Genomic DNA, 19,516 nt, shown 5'->3' with positions numbered 1-19,516 from the left:
CTGGAACTGGAGTTAAGGACGGTTCGTAGCCACCATGTGGGTGCTGGGAATCGAACCCGGGTCCTCTGTAAGAGCAGTCAGTGCCCCTAACCACTTAGCCATTTCTCCAATCCCTGTTTTATACCTATTTTATACCTATTGGGATGGTTAATGTTGTCAACTTGGTGCAATCTAGAATTACCTGGGAGATGGGCCTCTGAGCATGCCTGTGGGGATTATCTTCTTTGCATTAATTGAAATGGGAAGACCCATCTTAACTGGGGGGGAACGTTCCCTGGGGTGCATAGATTGGAGAAAGTGAGTTGAGTACCAGCAAGCATTGTCCCTTCTTCTGACTTCAGACAGATATAATGTGACCAGCTGCCTCCAGCTCCTGCTGCCTTGACTTTCCCACCATGATGGACCCTACCTTGAACTGTGAGCTAAAACAAACCCTTTCTCCCTTAGGTTGCTTTTGTGAGGATATTTTATCACAGCAACAGGAAAAGAAACAAAGACAGCTTTATACCTAGGGGCATGTAAAAATGTTCCTGGGCATAAAGGGGGTCATGATCATAAAGTTTAAGAAGCCCGAGGTAGGTCACCAGCATCACAACCCAAGTGGAATGAGGTGGGGTGGTCCATAGGCATGGTGCCACAGCTGGAGATGGGCAGGTCAAAGGATGCCTCTGTGGAAAGGTGTTGGCAGCCCCTGCCAGTCACAGAGTCACATCTAGGATGGGTGCTCACATATGAGGCACGGGGACACTGGAGGAGGGTGTTCTGAGGGCTTTTTAGGACCAAAGAGGGGATTTGGGAGAAGGATCACGGTGGGTGCCGCAGGTAGTAGGGGTACATGTTGCTAACAGCATTAACAATTCCTGTAAAATTTCCAGGCTCAGATGTATAGTAGGCAGATTTCCTTTATAGTTTTTAGCAATTGAAGAGAACTGATCTGTACATCTGAAGGTCTTCATCATATATCAGCAGCAAAACCCATAGCTGAAAGCTGACTCCAGCAAGAAGGCCTAGGCAGCAGGTGTTGCTGAGCGTGACCACAGTTGGAGAGCCTCTGGATGAATGAGCCCTTTCCTAGGCATTTGCAGTGAGTTATGGTCAGTCCTCTAGTGGAGGCACCTCATGATGCTATGAAGGAAGAAGGAGGATGCCTACTTCTGCCTGAGGAATCAGAGAAGGCTGGGCATGCTCTGTGCAGAAAGAAATCTTGCACAAAGCCCCAGTGGGTAAAGTAGAAAGGAAGAGTGTTCCGTCATGAGCAACAGCATTTACATACAAGGTGAAGCAGCGTGGCTGGAGAGATGGCTCAGTGGTTAAGAGCATTGGCTGCTCTTGCAGAGACCCAGGTTACATTCCCAGTACCCACATGGTGGCTAATAACCATCTATAACTCCAGTTCCAGGGGATCCTATGCCTTCTTCTGGCCTCTGAGGGCACTGCATGACATAGGTGCACTTACATATATGCAGGTAATACACTCACATGCATAAAATAAAAATTAAGAAAATATTATTTAATAAAATATTTTTAAAAACCCAAGATGGATCAGTACATCTTTCCAGAGAATAGAAAATAGTTTGTGTGAAGAAGCAAGGTTAGAAGACCAACAAGAGATGCGACCTCAGAGAGGCAGGCTGGGCCAGGCTGGGACTGCTGAGTGTGGCCCTAAGGAGGTTGCCTTAGGCAGGGTCTGATCCTGTGCAATGATCCCAAGCCTTCCCTAGCACACTGGGAAGGGGGTGTTTTACGGAGAATCGAGGAACTTTCATGCCTCCTTCTCAGGCACACAGCTATGTGCTTCCGTTTCTGCCTCTCCAAGCTCATGTTCCGCCTTCCACAGCAGTTTTTTGGTATCCATGACACTGTTTATGTCTCAGATTTTTCATCACTTCACGGAGTTCTGAGGCTCAGTTCTGTTTGACAATCTTCTGTGTCTCAGGTAGCCTAGCACTTAATCCCCCTGGATCCAGTCACAGGGACTGGAGAGGAGCTACTCCCAAGAACATGCTGACTCTGTGGTGCTGCCTAGCTTGGCAGTGCCTATGGGATGCATTTCTAAGGACACACTGGCAGAAGGAACACAAGTAGAGTGGGGACTGAGTATCTTAGGACAGGACCACCTGCCAGTCAGCACTGAGTCAATTTTGCTATGTGATGTCTTCCAGGAACTTCATTCCCAAGGAGATAAAGCTGTTTGTCAGGGGGATTAAGTATCTCTCAGGAAATCATGTCTTCCTAGAGATTTCCTGCTGAGTTTATTCAAGTTTTCTTGGCTTATTAGTTGCTGTGCATCTGTCCAGAAATACAGCAAAGGAAAAAATAAAGTTCCCTTTCACCAGGATCCTCCGTTCTAGCAAAGAGACAGATAAGTATATACCATCCCCCACAGAAACAAATGCGTAGGACCATAGTAATAGGGACCTGAGATTGGTGTGGTTTGGCCTCCGGAAACAAAAAGAGAACAAGCTTAAACAAGTTAAAATGTAATTTCCTCTTTTTTAGTTTCAAGAAGCCTCACTTCTTGAAGGTAGTAAGTTCAATGTGCGTATGATACTGTCTCAGACATTCCAATTCTGGGCTGGCAAGATGGCTCAGCAGGTAAAGGTGCTTTGTTGGGAAACCCTGCTGTTAGGGTTGTAGTCCTCCATGTCTGGATAGCTCTAAGGGGCTTGGCGCCAAATGGAAGGACTCCCCTTCTCAGCAGGGGGCCTCCTGCTCTCTTCCTGACAACTGGAAAGTGCCACCAAGCATGGATGCCTGACCTTACTTGGAACATGACCTTTGGCATAGTTACCTGGAGTAAAAACTACCCCCCAGGTTTTTTCTATATGATAATCAGGCATTGCCTGGTAGTCGGACGATAGGAGCCCACTACCACATGTAAACAAAGCATACTATGAGCACCTATCAGCTGAGGCACTGGCTACTGCCTCCACACTATATTTTTCCCAGTTCTCCCACTGAATAAACAGAGCTGTTTCACTGAGTCTGGAGCTGTTTGCATAGTTGAACCTGCCTCCCTGGAAGGGCTTTCTTCCATCAGTGCTCACTGGCCGTCCTGACCCCGCTCGTTGCTTCTGCTCCCCTTGTCCTCGTGGTCTGGTGGCCAATGACCTGCAAGGAGAGGGAGAGACCCCACAGCTGGCGCCCAATGTGGGGCCCGCTTGTTATGTAAGCTTGGTGACCTGAATTCACAGAACCCATGTGAAGGTGGAGAACCGACTCCATGTCCCCTGATGTCCACATGCACACTGTGGCACACGTTCCCTCCCTCCATCCTGTGCACATACACAATAACAAATTATTAAATTTTTGAAAATGAAATTCGAGTGCCTTTAGGTTTCTTGTTTTGCTGTATGTGCCTGTCAGCACAGCTGCTAGAGGCTGTGTGGACACTCAACAAGGAGAGGCCACAGACACATCCATCTGCCACATACACCACCCTCCACTACACTGGCTGGTTAGACCACATAGCTGTCCAAGAGGCTGGGGGGAGCAGACTTTAATTTAGGCAGTCATCTACTTAAGTAATAGGTGCCTACTTGCTTCAGAGAAGGTACTGTGGGTATTATGCAAAATAGCAGTGTTTTATTGTAGGGCTGGTAAACAGTAACAGCACAATGTGGGCGTCCGTGCCACTCAGGATGCTGAGCAGTTCCTTAAGCGGTTGAACAGAATGGGGAATAATGTGTCCATAGGGGGTAAATGTGTCCACAGTTGGGGAAAGAACATCCAAGAAACAAGAATGGTCAGTACTGTTTGATACACATGGGCCAAGAGACCAGAATGTCTGGCTCCTTACGAGGAGTCTCAGAGTGACTGCTGATCAGAGGAAATCAAGTCAGTTACTCACCGGAGTGAGGAAACCTTTACAGAAAATCTTAAATGAGTCCTAGTGGAAGTCTAATGGGCACTTATGGGGTGGACTTCTGAGTTTGGGTTGCTTTAGGAAGCACTGAGATTAGGTAAACCACTGATGGACTCTGCCAGGCCAGGGACTCAGCAAATCTGATGTAAAAACAGTTGTCCTGTTGTTTGTTGTTGAGATAGGGTCTCATGAAGTTGCTTATGCTGGCCCTGAACTTTTGGTCTTGCTGCCTCAGTCTCCTGAGGAGTTGGGATCACAGGCCTGCACCTCCAAGCCAGATTCACAGACAGTTCTGATAAACACCTGTGGTGAGCCGCTGTCCCAATAGGGCTGTCCACCCACAAGCCACTTGTTAGGCTCAGATGGGCCTCTCATTAGGTAAATAAGGTATTGGCAAATTCTAGCTTTATCTTCCTGATCTTCCTGGAAAAGAACCCCTGGAACAAAGGGCAAACTATGGAGGGCAGCTCAGACCTGATAGGTCAGATGCTCTGCACCTGCCAGCCTGGCAGAGCCATGCCATGGAGACAGGAGGCTGGCTCAGAGTACAGCTTTGCAGACCGAAGGCAGGACTTGGAGATTTTACTGAGGCAGAATCATTTCCAGCAGGGAAGCAAGGCAAAGATCTCTGTGGCTGCTCTGTTTGTTGGCTGGGAGTGTGGTAAGCAGCACTGCACCCTAGGGCCTGAATAATAGATGTCTACTGTTGCCATCTTGGGAGCTCAAGGTGGAAAGTAAGCTGCAGGCAGGATGGACTTCTGACTGGCAGAGGGCCTGGTCCTGGCTTCCCTCTGTCTTAGATGGCCTTTTTATGTCTTTTTACTGGCTTTGCCAGTCTGTGTCCAAACTTTCCTTATTAAAGTGATCAGGATTTACCCTGATGACCACATTTTAGCTGCTTCTATGAAGACCTTCTCTACAGTGAGGCCTCTTTCCAAGGTGCAGGAGGGGGGCTTTGCCATTGTTTTGGGAGAGCACAATTTATTTTTTTTTTATTTTCTGTGTACAAGTGTGTTGCCTGTATGTATGTGAGTGCACCTGTTGTGCAGTGCTGCAGAGGTCAGAAGAGGGCTTCGGTTCCCCTGGAACTGGAGTTAAGGACGGTTCGTAGTCACCATGTGGATGCTGGGAATCGAACCTGGGTTCTCTGCAAGAGCAGTCAGTGCTCTTAACCGCTGAGCCATCTCTCCAGCCCTGGTAGAGCACAGTTTAACCCCTACTAGCTGCTGCACAGAGGACTTAAAGAAGCTTAAAGGAGGCTAGTTCAGAGCTGAGTACAAAGCACTGACTCCTTCAGAGAGCACTCAGGATCTTCTCAGGTGCTGTTTCCTCAGCTGGAAATGCTGGTCTTAGCCCTCTGCATGACTTAGCCTTGGTGTCCCCACCTCAGAGGCTCCCTGGCAATACAGTTTAGAGCTAGCACTGTATAACCCGCTCTATCGTATACATCATGCTATTTTAAATCATTAGTTCTCATAGTTCTGTGTAGTTTTAACTGTCTCTCACCACTGACAAGCATGTTCCACCAAGCAGACCTTATCTGCCTTGCTTAGGGCTCTATTACCAGACTCTAGATCAGGGTCTGGCACATACCAAGTGCTCAGTCATTCTTCCCAGTGCCTGCATGGATATCGACAGGAAAGGGACCAACAGACATGCACAGAATAACCTTGGAGGCATCAAACCCAGATGGCAGCATGGCGGGTTGGTAATCGTGGACTGAATCTGAACATCCCCACAGGGACAGCTTGGTGCCCATATCTTGTTCTGCATTCAGACTGTGGCTGTGCTGTTCTTTGGTTTGGGAACTAAAGTTTCCAGAAAAGCAAAAACAAAAGCCACACTTGAAAAACAAGGCTGACAGGTGACCTGGTGACATGGAGGGCAGGAATGCCACAGGCTCAGAGGACGCTCAGCCCAGCTGTCTGCAGCCCCTAAATAGCCATTTACTGCCCACCTCTTGTGACCTAACACCTTGTGACCATCTATCATGCAAATCATTCTGGGATGTACAAGCAAGACCTGCACCTTCCACCAACCCAAAGGCCAAAATGTCATCAGATAACATCTGAGGGCTGGTGCTGGTGCAGGGATTTCCCCATTCCGCTGTAACCTGCCTACCTGAGTTCCCACCAAAGAATCTGAAAAGTAACTCAATTTCTCACTTTCTTTGTTCTGTTACTATGAAAACTTAATGAAGCTGTTATCATGTCAGAACATGGTACTTGGGGGTAACCTGAATCTGTGTCCTTGGACCATGGTCATTCACGTTTTGCCTCAGAACAAGCCATCTCTTATCCCCTTTGGGGCAAGGGTTGTGTAATCTGCATCAGCTGGGTCAGGACAATGACTAAAATCTGGCCTCATTCATCTATGTAATTGGAAAAAGAGAGGAGCATGTTATGTCGTATTTTATGTTTGTGTTTTACCAGCATGTCTGTAAGTACACCCATGCATGCCAGAGAGGCCAGAAGAGGGAGTCAGATCCCTGGAACTGGAGTTATGTTATAGGTGGTTCTTAGCTGCCATGTATGTGCTGGAAACTGAATCTGGGTCCTCTCTAAGAGCAGCCAGTACTCTTAACCACTGAGCCCTCTCTCCAGCCCTAAGAGAAGCATTTTAACAGCTTTTCCAGGAAACATGACAGTTTTCTTACTGTATTACATCAAAAAGTCAGGAACTCATGGCTTCTCCAGGGTGAGGTAATTTTGGTAGTTGTATGAACAAAGGTAAGACAGACATGGGTAAAGAACCATGTACCCAAGTATGATCTACAAGCCCGATGCTTTGGATATTTATAAACTATTCACTTGAGTTACAGCTAAATGTTGACATCTTTCATCACACAATGTTGAAAAAAATCACAAGAGTTACTGTGACAACGCTCTCATCAAAAAATTTCAGGTATTGGGATGCTAGGCAGTGAGAAAGGGAATCAAAAGCACTGTTTGCAGCCTGCTGCTTCCCAGGCCATCAGGTTCCTCTGGTAAAGATGATATGATCCACAGCCATGGCATCCTTTCTGATCAGAGAGCAGGTGCCCTCCAGGTAGGGAGAGCCCCTGGGCCATCTGAATACCAGTGCTGTGCCTCCTCTGACACAAGCAGCACAGCTGATGGTCAGTAATGCTTGTTTCACAAATGGTTTGGTCAATAGTTGATAACATCCTTTGAGGTAGACAACGGGAGCTTCCCTTGCCCAGGTAAGGCCAAGACCTCCTGTGACAAGGAGGAAATTATTTTACAACCTCAAGAGGACAGCCTGAGGCCAGGGGATGAACAGAACCAGGACACACCTGGAAACATGGTAAGAGGGAGCAGTAAGTGCCCACATGTACATACTCACCTCAGAGCCCAGCCTACAATGCAGCTGCTTACAGACTCCCACTGCTAAGCCTGCCACTTGAAAACAAAACTTTTCTGTTCTCTTTTTTCAGACTAGGCCCTGAGGTGTTCTCTCTCCACACCCTTCTCTGAAGGCCCCTTTACTCCCATCCCCACCCCACGTCAAGTTCCATTGTTGAAGCCTGCACTTTCTTGACCTCTCAGGATGCACATTTTTCCATTTTCAGTCTCCTGACAGCTGCTGACATCTCCAGCTTACCTGTCAGACTGCTTTCTTTCTCCTTCCTTCCTTTCTTCCTCCCTCCCCCCTCTTCTTTCTAACTCTGTCTCAAGGTTCCTTTTGAGACCATTTTGAAATATGTTTAATCTATGAGGCTAAGAGCCTGCAGCAGAGGCTCTCCATTCCTATGTGACAGGAAGCTGTCAAGCTTATGGGAACAAATATAGTAAGTTATCTTGTCAACACTGAGGAGACAGAGATATGGCTCCTCACTGCCACCATCAGCTGCCCAAGTTCCCCTGGACTTTTAGGAATCTTGACTCAGGCCAAACCAGGATTTGTGGCTTTGATGATGAAAAGAATTTCAGGATTGGCTTACAGAGCTGGACATTTTAAAAAGTATTTTTGTTAATGTGTCTATGTGACTGTATGACACATATATGTGACCTCAGAGGCCATAAGGTGTTGGGTCCCATGGAGCTGGAGTTCCAGGTGGTTGTGAGCTGCCTGACATGGGTGCTAAGAATGAAACTCAGGTCTCTGTAAGAGCAATAAGTGTTCTTAACTGCTGAGTCATCCTTAAGATGGAAATTTTATTAACTATTTTTTCTAGAAGCATTTTACTAACAGTTTAGAAAAGCACACCCAAATATCTGGCATCTCACAGCTTCTTGCTAATCATGAAGAACTTGCACTAGTCAGAATCTGATACTAATTAAATGGCGACAGCTTTGCCAGGATGGTTTTCCTTGGCTAGAAAGGGAGATTGCCACAGCCAACAGTTCCAGATACACAGAGTTATTAAAGACACAGATTGATTTATTTTATGTGTATGAGTTTTGCCTGCATGTATATAAGTGCACATGTACATGCAATGCCCACAGAAGCCAGAAGATGGTGTCAGATCCCCTGGAACTGGAGTTACAATTGTTAGTCACAGTGTGGGTGCTGGGAACTGAACCTGGGTCAGTGCAAGAGCAGTCAGTGCTCTAAAGTGCTGACTCAGCTCTGGAGTCCCTATTAAAGATATTTTAATGTAAGCAGTGTTACAGAGAATGTGTTCAGAAGTAAGACACACCCAAGTGGGGCAGGGCGTGTGCTTCTTGAGGAAGAGAAGGACAGTGGGACCTGAGCTTGGGGACTGGGCATGGGTATGGGCTCCTCACAGGACAGAAGTTAACTGTCCTGGCATTGGCCATATATTCTATCACAGTGATTCTCAAGTTATATCTCAGAAGGTCACTAAGGAACTTTCAATTTTTTTACACATGTATTCATAGGGGTGTGTGGGTGTGTGTGTGTGTGCGCGCGCATGTGTGCAAGGATCAAACTCCAATCAATTCTTGCTACCCTGTAGACTGAGGATTAAACTCTGGTAGTCAGCAGTCAGTCTTGGTGGCAAGTGCTTGCAAGGCATCTTGACTCCCTCTCTCTCTCTGAGGTGGCTGGCATTAGAGATCCTTTTACAGAATTCCATGTTCACGGCTGGGAAGGGACAAACGCCTCAAGCAATGGTTAACTGTGCCAGAATTCTTGCTGTACTGCTGACAAAGGCTTCAACCAGACTCTTGATGACAGGGACCCCGCCTCATGTTCCCCTCAATTTCTCTGCCTCCATCTGAAAGGCAAACATTCACTTGAGAAAAATTTTTTTGAGACAGGGTGTCTCTGCTGACACATTAGTTGTCAACTTGACACATCTGGGTAGAGGGAACCTCAACTGGCCTGTTGGACTGGCCCACGTTCATGTCTGTGGGGCACGTTCTTGATTGCTGATGTGGGAGGGCCCAGCTTATCGTGGGTAGTGCCACCTCTGGGTGGGTGATCCTGTATTATGTATAAGAAAGCAGGTTGAGCAGGGGCCAGAGGAGCAAGCCAGTAAGCAGTAATCTGCCCTCCAAGTTGGTTTTGGTGTTTTGTTTTGTTTTTATTTTAATCACAGAAATAAAGAGTAACTAAAATGGTGTCCCTGTAGCCCCAGATGGCCTGGAACTTGCTATGTAGACTAGGCTGGATTTCAGAGATCCCACCCTGCCTCCTGAGTGGGGGGATTAAAGGTGTGTCATCACACCTGGCCTGAAATTCACTATGTAGACCACACTGGCCTCAAACTCACAGAGATCTCCCTGCCTCTGCCTCCTGAGTGCTGTGTGCCACCACATACAGCTCACTTGAAAATTTTAATGGAAATCTTTTCCTTAAAAGTGACATTTTTGGCAAAATACTGGAATTGGCACAGCTCGGCTCCTTTTGCTCATGACTCAGTGGAGAGGCCTGTTGTCCCAAATGTCAGATGCTTCTTTCTCCAGAGCTACTGTTCTGTGTCTGAAGACGAAGAACTGGGCCAGAGACACATGTTTAGAAATAGAAACATAAGTCTGGAGAGCTGGCTCAGTGGTTAAGAAGATGTGCTGCTCTTGCAGAGGACCCAGGTTCAGTTCCCAACACCCACATGACACATCACAACTATCTGTAACTCCAGTTCCAGGGGATCCAACATCCTCTTCTGGCCACCAGGCATGCACATGGTGCATTTACATACAAAGAGGTGCTCACATGTATTGTATTCATAAAATAAAAATAATTTTTAAAAATAAATAGAAGCACATTCTTTAATTCCAGCACTAGGGAGGCAGAGGCAGGCAGATCTTGATGAGATTGAGGTCAGCCTGGTCTACATAGCAAGTTCCAGGCCAGCTGGGGCTACAGAAGACTCAAAAAAAACCAAAACCAAAACCATGTCATTTACAAGGTGCCTGCCTCTCCCATGTTTGTACATCATGGGCTTTCAGAGCTCTGCTGCTTGTATGCAGCCCAGGTGGGGACGTCTTTCCAGTGTCTCTCTGCCAACCGGCTTTTTTCCTGTCTGCTTCGCTGTCTCTCTCCTCCCTCACCCTCTTGCCACACCTGACCCTCACGATGCATCACACACTTCATATAGACTCCTTTCAGCCACCCGGATTATTCAAAAGATAGGTAGCCAAGTGTTGAGATCTAATAAAATGAGACATTTTTATTGCAGTGTATTTGTCTGTGTGGGTATGTGTGGGCACATGGGAAGGACAACCTGTGGTTCATCTCCTTCTACCATGTGGGGCCTGGGACTCAAACCTAGAGCACCTGGCTTGGTGGCTGGCACCTTTACCAGCCAAGCCATCTCATCAGCTCCCCCACCCTTTCATTGGGGTTACTGTCAAGTGTTTGGCTTTTGCCACAAGGGTGTGGCCAACATGATGGCTGCCAGTCGCTCTGCGCCACTGCTCTGACCCAGGTGGAGGGACCGGCAGTGCCCACCACTGCTTCTGCAGCACCTTGGTAAAGTGGTCCAAACCTCAGGCCTTCCAGGTCAAGAACGTGGAAAGAAACAGCTCTGGGATCCTCTCAAGAAAGCGGAGGTCAACTTCGGCCCAGAGCTTAAGGGCGGGGTTGGGAGTTCTGTGTTGTTTTCTTTGGAACAAATGCTTAGAGGCCATGGGTTGTCAACATAAACAAGTAGGAAAGCTCAGAGCTGGAATTCCTAGATAAGAAAGTGGGGCACAGGAGCAGGACTCACAACTCCATTCAATATTCAAATCATTACTGTGTACATCTTTTAGAACAAGAATATTTTTCCTTCTTTTTCCCTCCCTCCCTCCCTCCCTCCCTTCCTTTCTGAGAGTCTCCCTATGTCACCGAGGCTGGCCTTGAATTCAGACTGTCTTGCATGTCTTTCAAATGATGGGATTACCGGGTGTGCACACACCTTTTTTTTTTTTAAAGACAGGATTTCCCTGTAACCCCAGCTGGCCTGGAACTTACTATGTAGTTCCAGATTGGCCTTGATCCCACTGAGATCGACCTACCTCTGCCTCCTGAGTGCTGGGATAAAAGGCATGTGCCACCATACCTGGCCTGCACACATGCTTAGCATGAAATCTTGGGTTCCATCCCAGCACTGAATAAACCAGCACAGAGGCACACACCTATAGACAGTTCCAGGACTTGGGAGGAAAAGACAGGAGGATCAGAAGTTCAAGATCATCCTTGGTATACCTCCTTGGTGACTTTGAGGCCAGCCTAAGCTATGTGAGACCCATCACAAACCAACCAACCCCATTCTTTTTTTTTTTTTGGTCTTTTTGAGACAGGGTCTCCCTGTAGCCCCAGCTGGCCTGGAACTCACTATGTAGACCAGGCTGGCCTTGAACTCACAGAGATCTGCCTGCCTCTGCCTCTGGAGTGCTGGGATTAAAGATATGCGCCACCATGTCTGGCCCCCAACCCCATTCTTTAATACCAAGATGTCTTTCCCTTTTGCTATAGACGTATTCTATAGCAAAGTTCAGATGAGTACCCTTCAGTTAGCATTAAGGATGGTCAGTTTACAGGGCTGGAGAGATGGCTCAGTGGTTAAGAACACTAGCTGTTCTTACCAAAGACTTGGGTTCAAATCCCAGCACCCACATGGCAGCTAACAACTGTCTACAATTCCAGTTCTAGGGGGATTGGACAGCCTCTTCTGATCTCCTCGGGCATTGCATGACACAGGTGCACTTACCTACATAGAGGCAAAACACTCATACACATAAGATAAAAATAATAAATAAAATATATTTTAAAAGGCTGGTCAGTTTATGATGTTCCTGGGCAGATTACAGCTTCAGACAGATTCGCCTTAGGTGGTCCCCTAGGCCTGAACCCCCTCTGAGATTTATGGGACAGAAAGAGTAAGTTTTCCCTCTCTGCTCATCAGACTGCACTATAGAGATCTCTTGGGGATCCATACTTAGGATTATTAACCTTACTATATTCCAGGCAGTCTTCTCTACCTCAAGACTATACAACCAGAATCCCATGTTATTCCCAGTATATTTATGGTTTTAGGTTTTTTTTTTCCATTTACAAATTTGTATAATCAAGTCCCATTTGGTGTATTTCAGTGTAGGTCATAAGTGTCAAATGTGATCACAAATAGTTTGAAGGGACTCAGTTTCTAGATGCTTGCCCTTCCCGGGCCTCAGCTGTCTGTGAGGACACTCAGAGCCCAGTCTTGCATTTGACCACAGCCTAGTCACACCTGGTGACCCAGCACCTTAAGACACTGCTATACAGCAGTGCTCCGAGGCAGAAAGGACACCCAGGAGACTGACAGACAACATGGACATTTCTTTTTATCAAAGCATCACGGAGAAGCGTTTTCAATGAGTTTTGTTAACATTTCCCTGTCAGATTTTGTGTCATAGTGAGTGTGTACTGCTAACACTGTGCTAGCTCAATCTAGAGAGAATTTAGCTCTCTGAACTCTGATATACTCTAAGACTTTGAGAAATAAAAGTATTTTCCACTGTGACAGATTTCAGAGGTAGAAATGGAACGGAAAAGTATTTACAATGTAAACAATCTTCAGCTTGTAAGAGGCAGGTTTGTGCTCACCGTGCTTAGAACCCACGGGTCCCTTCCAAAGACATCTGTAGGTACTTCACTTTCAGAATGGTATTTCACAACTCCTTAGAACTTAAAAAAAAGTATTCCCCTCCCGGACCCCTTCCTACTCCCACTGCTCCTTCTTCCCAAGTCTCCCCCTAATTTCATGGCTTTTGGTCTTGCTTGGATTTTGAGCTTTTCTGCTTTTCTTTGACTCACTGAGTTTACCTCGTGTTGCTCGTATGAACACAGATGGGGTACACAGGAGCACAGACAACTTGCCAGCGGCCACGGCACAAAGAAAATGGCCCTCTGCCCTAGAGCAGCAAGCAGGTGTGGGATAGTTTCGCCATGTGAAATACCACCTGCCTTGAGCTACACACACTGCTTTCCTAACGGTGCACTTGGTGACCTGGGACCTTCACCTGCCTCAAATTGCCTGGACACTCCATTTTAAACAATGGAATAAGTTGCTCCTCCCTTGGCCACCCTGTTGATTCCCTTTTATGATTGGTTTCCATTGGAAAATATTCTGGAAGCCAGGTGTGGTGGTGTAGGCCTCGATTTCTAGCACTCAGGAGGTAGAGGCAGGGAGATCTCTGAGTCTGAGGCCAGTGTGGTCTACATAGTGAGTTCCAGGCCTGCTGGGGCTACATAGTGAGGCCCTGTCTCAAAGAAAAACACCTGCAACTTACTATCTGGGTATGGGAGGCAGGGGGCCGATCTTACCTGAACTAGTTTTGGGAATAAGTGCAGTGAGGCAAATTATGTCCTCTGAATGAACTTTTAGAGAAAGATCTCTAATTACCATCTTAGGTTTATGTGTGTTATGATTAAAATAAGATGCATCATGGGAAGGGACATGTATAAGTGAAGGCTTACATAATCCAAGCCTGTCAATCTAAACAGAAAGGCACCCACTCCACACTGCTTAGCACAGCTCTTCCCTTGCCTAGACCTCATAAAAGTCTGACAACAACCAGGGCCCTTAGATATTTTAGCTGAAGGAGCCTGTGAATGATATATTACAGACCTTTAAACTGTCATCAGGGGCTGGAGCGATGGCTCAGCGGTTAAGAGCACGGGTTGCTCTTGCAGAGGAGCCGGGTTGGATTCCTAGCACCCATATGGCACCTAACAACCACTCAACTCACAGTTCCAGGGGATGTGATGCCATCTTCTGACCTCCGAGGGCACTGCACGACACAGGTGCACCTACCTACATGCAGGCAATACACTCATACACATAAGACAAAATGTTTAAAAAACAAACCTAATGACACATATAAACTGTAGATAATAGAAATGTAATCTAAGCTCCCAGGTACATTACTAGATGGAAAAGTTATTCAAACAGTAACTCAATATAATGAAATGTCCATGTGGTGCTATGTCAGATATGTTTTTTACAGTATGTGTAGATAAAGCAAGAATAAATCACCTGTTCTAGTTTGTTTCTCCACTGCTGTGACAAAACACTCTGACCAGTACCAACTTGGGGAGAAAAGGGTTTACTTGGCTTACATCTTCTGGGTTACAGTTTATCAGGGAGCCCAAGATAGAAACTCAGGGCAGGAACCTGGAGGCAGGAACTGGAGCACAGGCCATGGAGGAACACTGCTTACTGGCTTGCTCCCTGGCCCCTGTTCAGCCTGCTTTCTTATGCAACACAGGCTCACCTGCCCAGGGATGGCACCACCCACAGTGGGCTGGGCCCTCTCACATCACTCAATAATCAAGATGCCCCACAGACACGGTCACAGGCCAGTCCAATGGAGGCAATTGACCAACTGAGGCTTCCTGTACCCAGGTGTGTCAAGTTGACACTAAAGCACATCACCTTTATGTGGGAAGACAAAACATCATTCTGTAAGACTCATAGGTCTTTATAAATAGTCTAACGATAACATTCAGTACTGTCTTTCCAAGTTAATCAGGCAAATTAGGACTCTAATCACATCTAGATGGCATGATAAGGAGAATTAGAAATAAAAATGGAACAGCAGAGAGACTTAGAAATGGGTAGACATTTAACAAGGAGAAAACAGAACAAGAAACCACTTGTAAATTCTTTGTTAAATGGTCACTAGATGGCAGGCCCAGGGCAGTGACAGAGAATTGTGTCATTAGAGACACCTACATCCAAACAGAAGTTCCATGGCTAAGAGGATATGTGGGTACTGGGCACAAGTACCTTATGTGAACATGATTTTAAGGTTCATATATTGAGTTACAAGAAAGTCACAGGAGTTCACATGGGGTGAGGAGCAGGAACGGGCACTAAAAATAAAGACTAGGACTGGAGCCATGGCTGGGGTTAAGGGCACTTGATGCTTTCAGAGGACTGGAGTTCAGTTTCCAGCACCCACAGAGAGCAGCTCACAAGCACCTGTACCTTCCAATCTGGGGCACCTGACACCCTCTTCTGGCACCACACACACATGCCCAGACACTACATAAATAATCTTATTTTATGTGTATGTGTATTGCCTGCATGCAAGTAAGTGCACCTGTGTCGTGTAACGCCTGGGGAGTACAGAAGAGGTTGTAGGAGCTCCTGGAACTGGAATTATGAACAGCTGTTAGCTCCCATCTGGGTGCTGGAATTCAAACCCAGGTCTTCTGCAGTAACAGCTGGTGCTCTTAACCGCTGAAGCCATCTCTCCAGCCCCTCAATCTTTTTAAAGCTACATTACCCAATATCTTATGCTTGATTAAGGTTAAAGTCATGATGGGACTGGATTCTGACACCTGGTAATTATGGACCAAGAGGCCCACACAACACAATTTTATTTCTGTAGGATTCTGGACAACTAAATTCCTACGTGTGTCTAGTAAATATACTTTAAAAATAACTGGGGCAGTGGACTGCAGAGCATCCACCAGGCAGCACTGTGCCTGCCCATTTTCTGAGTTAGAGAAGTGTGGTATTTCCCTTTCCTGCTCTCTACCTTTGCTCTTTAGTATAGTAGTCAAAGCCTGGGCACACTCCCTGGTACTCTGAACTTCCTGTCTGTTCTCTGAAGCACCCCTCTGCCATGTGGCTGCTTACAGAGCTCACCAAAACAAGGCAGCTGTCTCTTCCTCTTCTCCAGCTCCCTTCTGGCAGCTGCAGAGGTTTACAGCTTGCCTGCCCTGTTAGCTTTTTCTCTTTAATTGCTGATAAAATTGTTCTCTGGCTTCCTTTTGAGTCCATTTTAAAATTCTGATGAGACTAAGAACCCAAAAGTGGGAACCACAATTTTTGTGGTAAGAATGTGACGCAAAAGGGACACTCAAAAAGCTCCTGTGAGAACAGGTCCATGTTCCAGGATTCAGAATCCACTTGGGTGAGAGCTCACACTGTGATTCTGAGCACCCCAACAGCCATGATGTGCCTGAAGGTAGAGCCTGGGTTCATCACTCTCTAATCAAGCCTTGGAGGCCAGAGGAAAAACCTGAGGAGCCCAGTAAGCCAGGCAGATTCTCTTGTGATGGGTTCTAATGGGTTTTAATTTAGATGTTTTAAGTTGTTGTGTAAGCTCATGCTTGCTCCTGGAAGAAAAAAAAAATGTTTTGCTGACTTAGGAGGCATTGATAGACATGGAGCCTCTGGTGACACACTTATTACAATCAGGTATATAAAGTCCAGTCCCAAAAAGCTGTCAGGCAGTTGATGAGAAGCTTGTTACCTGGAAATGTACATAAAAAGCAGGGCACTGATTTTAAGACCAACCAGGGCTCCTCAGAGGAGGTGTACAAGGTGGAGGAGACAGACATGCTAGAGAAGACTGTGAGAGCGGACATACCCACAGCAATATAGGGAACTGGGGTCCTGCCTGGTGACGTAGTCCGCATAACACCTGTTTACACACAGATCAGCCTCTGTGGACCAAGGATAAAACAGGATGGAAAGCAGCAGCCCTGAAACTCCAGGTCCTCATGGGCCTTGCCGAGCAAGTCCTGCACTATCTGCACAACATGTTGACCGCACAGCAGTGGTCAGTGAAGTCAGACAATCTGTAACTGACAGCAAAAAATGTCTGTATCCACAGATGCATGGGCATTGTAACTGGCACAGCCCTTAGGTCACACAAAGACACAGGGTGATTACAAAATAAATAACACCCATGGTCACACCAATACTAAGAAAGTTTTTAACATCAGGGTCTCACACGTACCAGCATATCACACACACACATACACACACAAATGATTTATTTATTTTAAAAAATATTTATATGCATTTTATGTGTATGAGTATATAGCCTGCATGTAGGTAAGCACACCTGTGTCATGGAATGCCCACAGGAATCAGAAGAGTGTTGGATCCCCCGGAACCGGAGTCATAGGCAGCTGTGTGCCACCATGTGCCAGGAATTGAACCTGGGTCTTCTGTAAGAGCAGTCAGCGCTCTTAACTGCTGAGCCATCTCTCCAGCCCCACAAAAAAGATTTATAAACAACTAAAGATAACAACCAGGTAAATATAGGAACAAAAAATATGTATAAAGGTCACAGGTCAAAATACCTAAATCCTCCCCCATTTGCTTAAGAATATGCACTTATCACCCTCTGTTACATCTTGCACAAAAGGCAATGAGGGGCTCCTTTTCCTGGGGAGCCACTGGGTTCCTGCTGTCAAGAATCAGAGGGTGGAGTGCTCAGGCTGCGCCTTGCTCTGGGCTACTCCATATTGTATAAAACAGTGGGTTTCAGACTGTGCCTTGCACTGAGAGACCCCATTTTACCAGCAGCTTTTGACACCATTCTGAAGGTAACTGTGCACCTGGGTGGACTTGTGAACAGTATCATCTGCCTTGTGCTCTCCACACTACAGAAGACTAAGTGACTTATTCCTAGGAATAGAAAGGCAGGCATCCTATACATTTTTTGAGGTGAACAGAGATTGTAGGGTACAAGGGTCTATGAAAATTGTATCAAGGAAACTAGACCCAAGAAAAGAGTGCATTTCCGTCACCTGAACCCCAGACAGAGGCTGGCACCCAACATTGTTAAGGCGACAATACCCCCTCCCCCAAAACCTATCATCTATCTGGTGTGTATCAAGAACCAGCAGGCAGTGAGCCCTTGACTTTCCCCAGGCCTCTGGCTTGACTCAAGGTGACCTAATCAACTGCTGTCTGCCTGTACACCTATTCACCAGTCTGGACCTGCTATCCATTCCTGTCTAGACCCTGTCCTGCCCTTCCACCTCTGCATATGGACTCAGCAGCTTCTCTCTGAGTGTGTGACCCGCAGTAGCCTGACCCTAACAGCAGCTCCTTCCCTGCACAAGCCTGGGTTCGCTGCTTATCAACTCTTGCATCCCTATCAGTGACCCAGCTTCCGCTTCTCAGGCCTCTTTAACCTTCGGTGGTCACTATGTAACCTGTGTGTGTGTGTGTGTTACTGGGTCATGTGTAATGTGTGGTTTTAGAGTTAATACTAAAACTTGTGTTTGCCTTGATCAGGGCCACCCAGAAAAGTATCTGGCCAATTCCTGCCACTGAAACTGCTGTACCTTGTAAACTGTTAGTCAATGAACTCTGACATCACAGAAAGACACTAAGATGTCTGTTTCTGGCAATGTACTCAGGATAGGTGGCCTCAAGAAGTCTTCTAAGCAGTGGTGGAAAAGGACGCAGGTGCAAGGGATGATGGAAAGGCCACGACCAGGAAGCAGAGACACAAGGTAGCTGGACTAGGTGATCTGGACCGACAGGGAGAAAAAACGAGAGCCAGTGAACCGCACTCAGAAGTGGACATTTGCACAAACACCCACCCCATATGTTCACTTTACACACGCCAAATGTGCACACTGACCAGCTTGATCGTTGCACGCATTCTTCTATGGGGTTATCTGGTCTCGACTAGTTAGGGAAGATTCAGGCCTCTGGACGTTTTTTAGACACCTAACCTTTCTAGTTTTTGGTGGGGACAGAATTTATGGATCCTACATGTATAGACAAGCACTTTTATTCCATATTAAGAGCCCACAACAAAAACTAGGCTATCAAGAAAAACACAAGAGGAACAAGTTGCAGAGCAGGCCTGCTAAGTGAAGCAAGACAGTTTAACGAGGTCTGGGAGGGAGAAGGCCTGGAAAGGGCCTGCTCCGCGAGACCTGTAATTAGCAATCACGGCTGCGAAAGGCAGACCAGACCTCATTCTGCAACACCCTAGAGCACAGGACAGAGTCCTCTCCGCGTGCAGACCCGGGCGCTCCTAGGGCACTGGACGCCGGGTCCTCTCACGTGCTCAGACCCGAAGCCCGGCCTCAACCACAGGATGGGCTGCGGCTCCCACAACCTGCAGTGCCGAGCTGTCCTGCGCCTACACGCCGTCGGGATTCGGCCGGCGCACGCGGCCCCGCAGGGAGCACCCTCCGGACACTGAACTAGCCCGAGGCACCGCAGAGGCCGAAACGCAGCTCCTCCAGTCATCCAAGTCGCATCCGCAGTCTTCTGCAGCAACGGAGCATGCGCAGTGGCGCGAGCCAAGCTCTAGGACCAATCAGAGGGCGTGTTACCTGAATGAGTCCCGCCCTCGACAGCCAATCAGAAGGCGCGTTCTTGCCGCGCAGCCCCGCCCCCCGCCGCCGACCCGCTGACGGGCTAAGGTCGCGTAGAGCGAGTCTGCGAACGCGCTGTGCGGGTCGCAGCGTCCCGCCCGAGTCCCGTCCAAGTCCCGCCCGATCCCCGCC

The 19,516-nt window shown here is 47.2% G+C and overlaps 1 pseudogene; it reads right to left on the bottom strand.

The window, feature by feature from the left end:
* Positions 1-8,111: 8,111 nt before the first annotated feature.
* On the bottom strand, positions 8,112-8,227 carry LOC115072719 (annotated as a pseudogene).
* Between the last annotated feature and the right edge of the window lie 11,289 nt (positions 8,228-19,516).

The sequence above is a fragment of the Nannospalax galili genome, unplaced genomic scaffold (genome assembly GCF_000622305.1).
Source record: "Nannospalax galili isolate Female #2095 unplaced genomic scaffold, S.galili_v1.0 scaffold1483, whole genome shotgun sequence".
Taxonomy (NCBI): domain Eukaryota; kingdom Metazoa; phylum Chordata; class Mammalia; order Rodentia; family Spalacidae; genus Nannospalax; species Nannospalax galili.
This window is presented reverse-complemented; position numbering and strand designations above follow the sequence as displayed.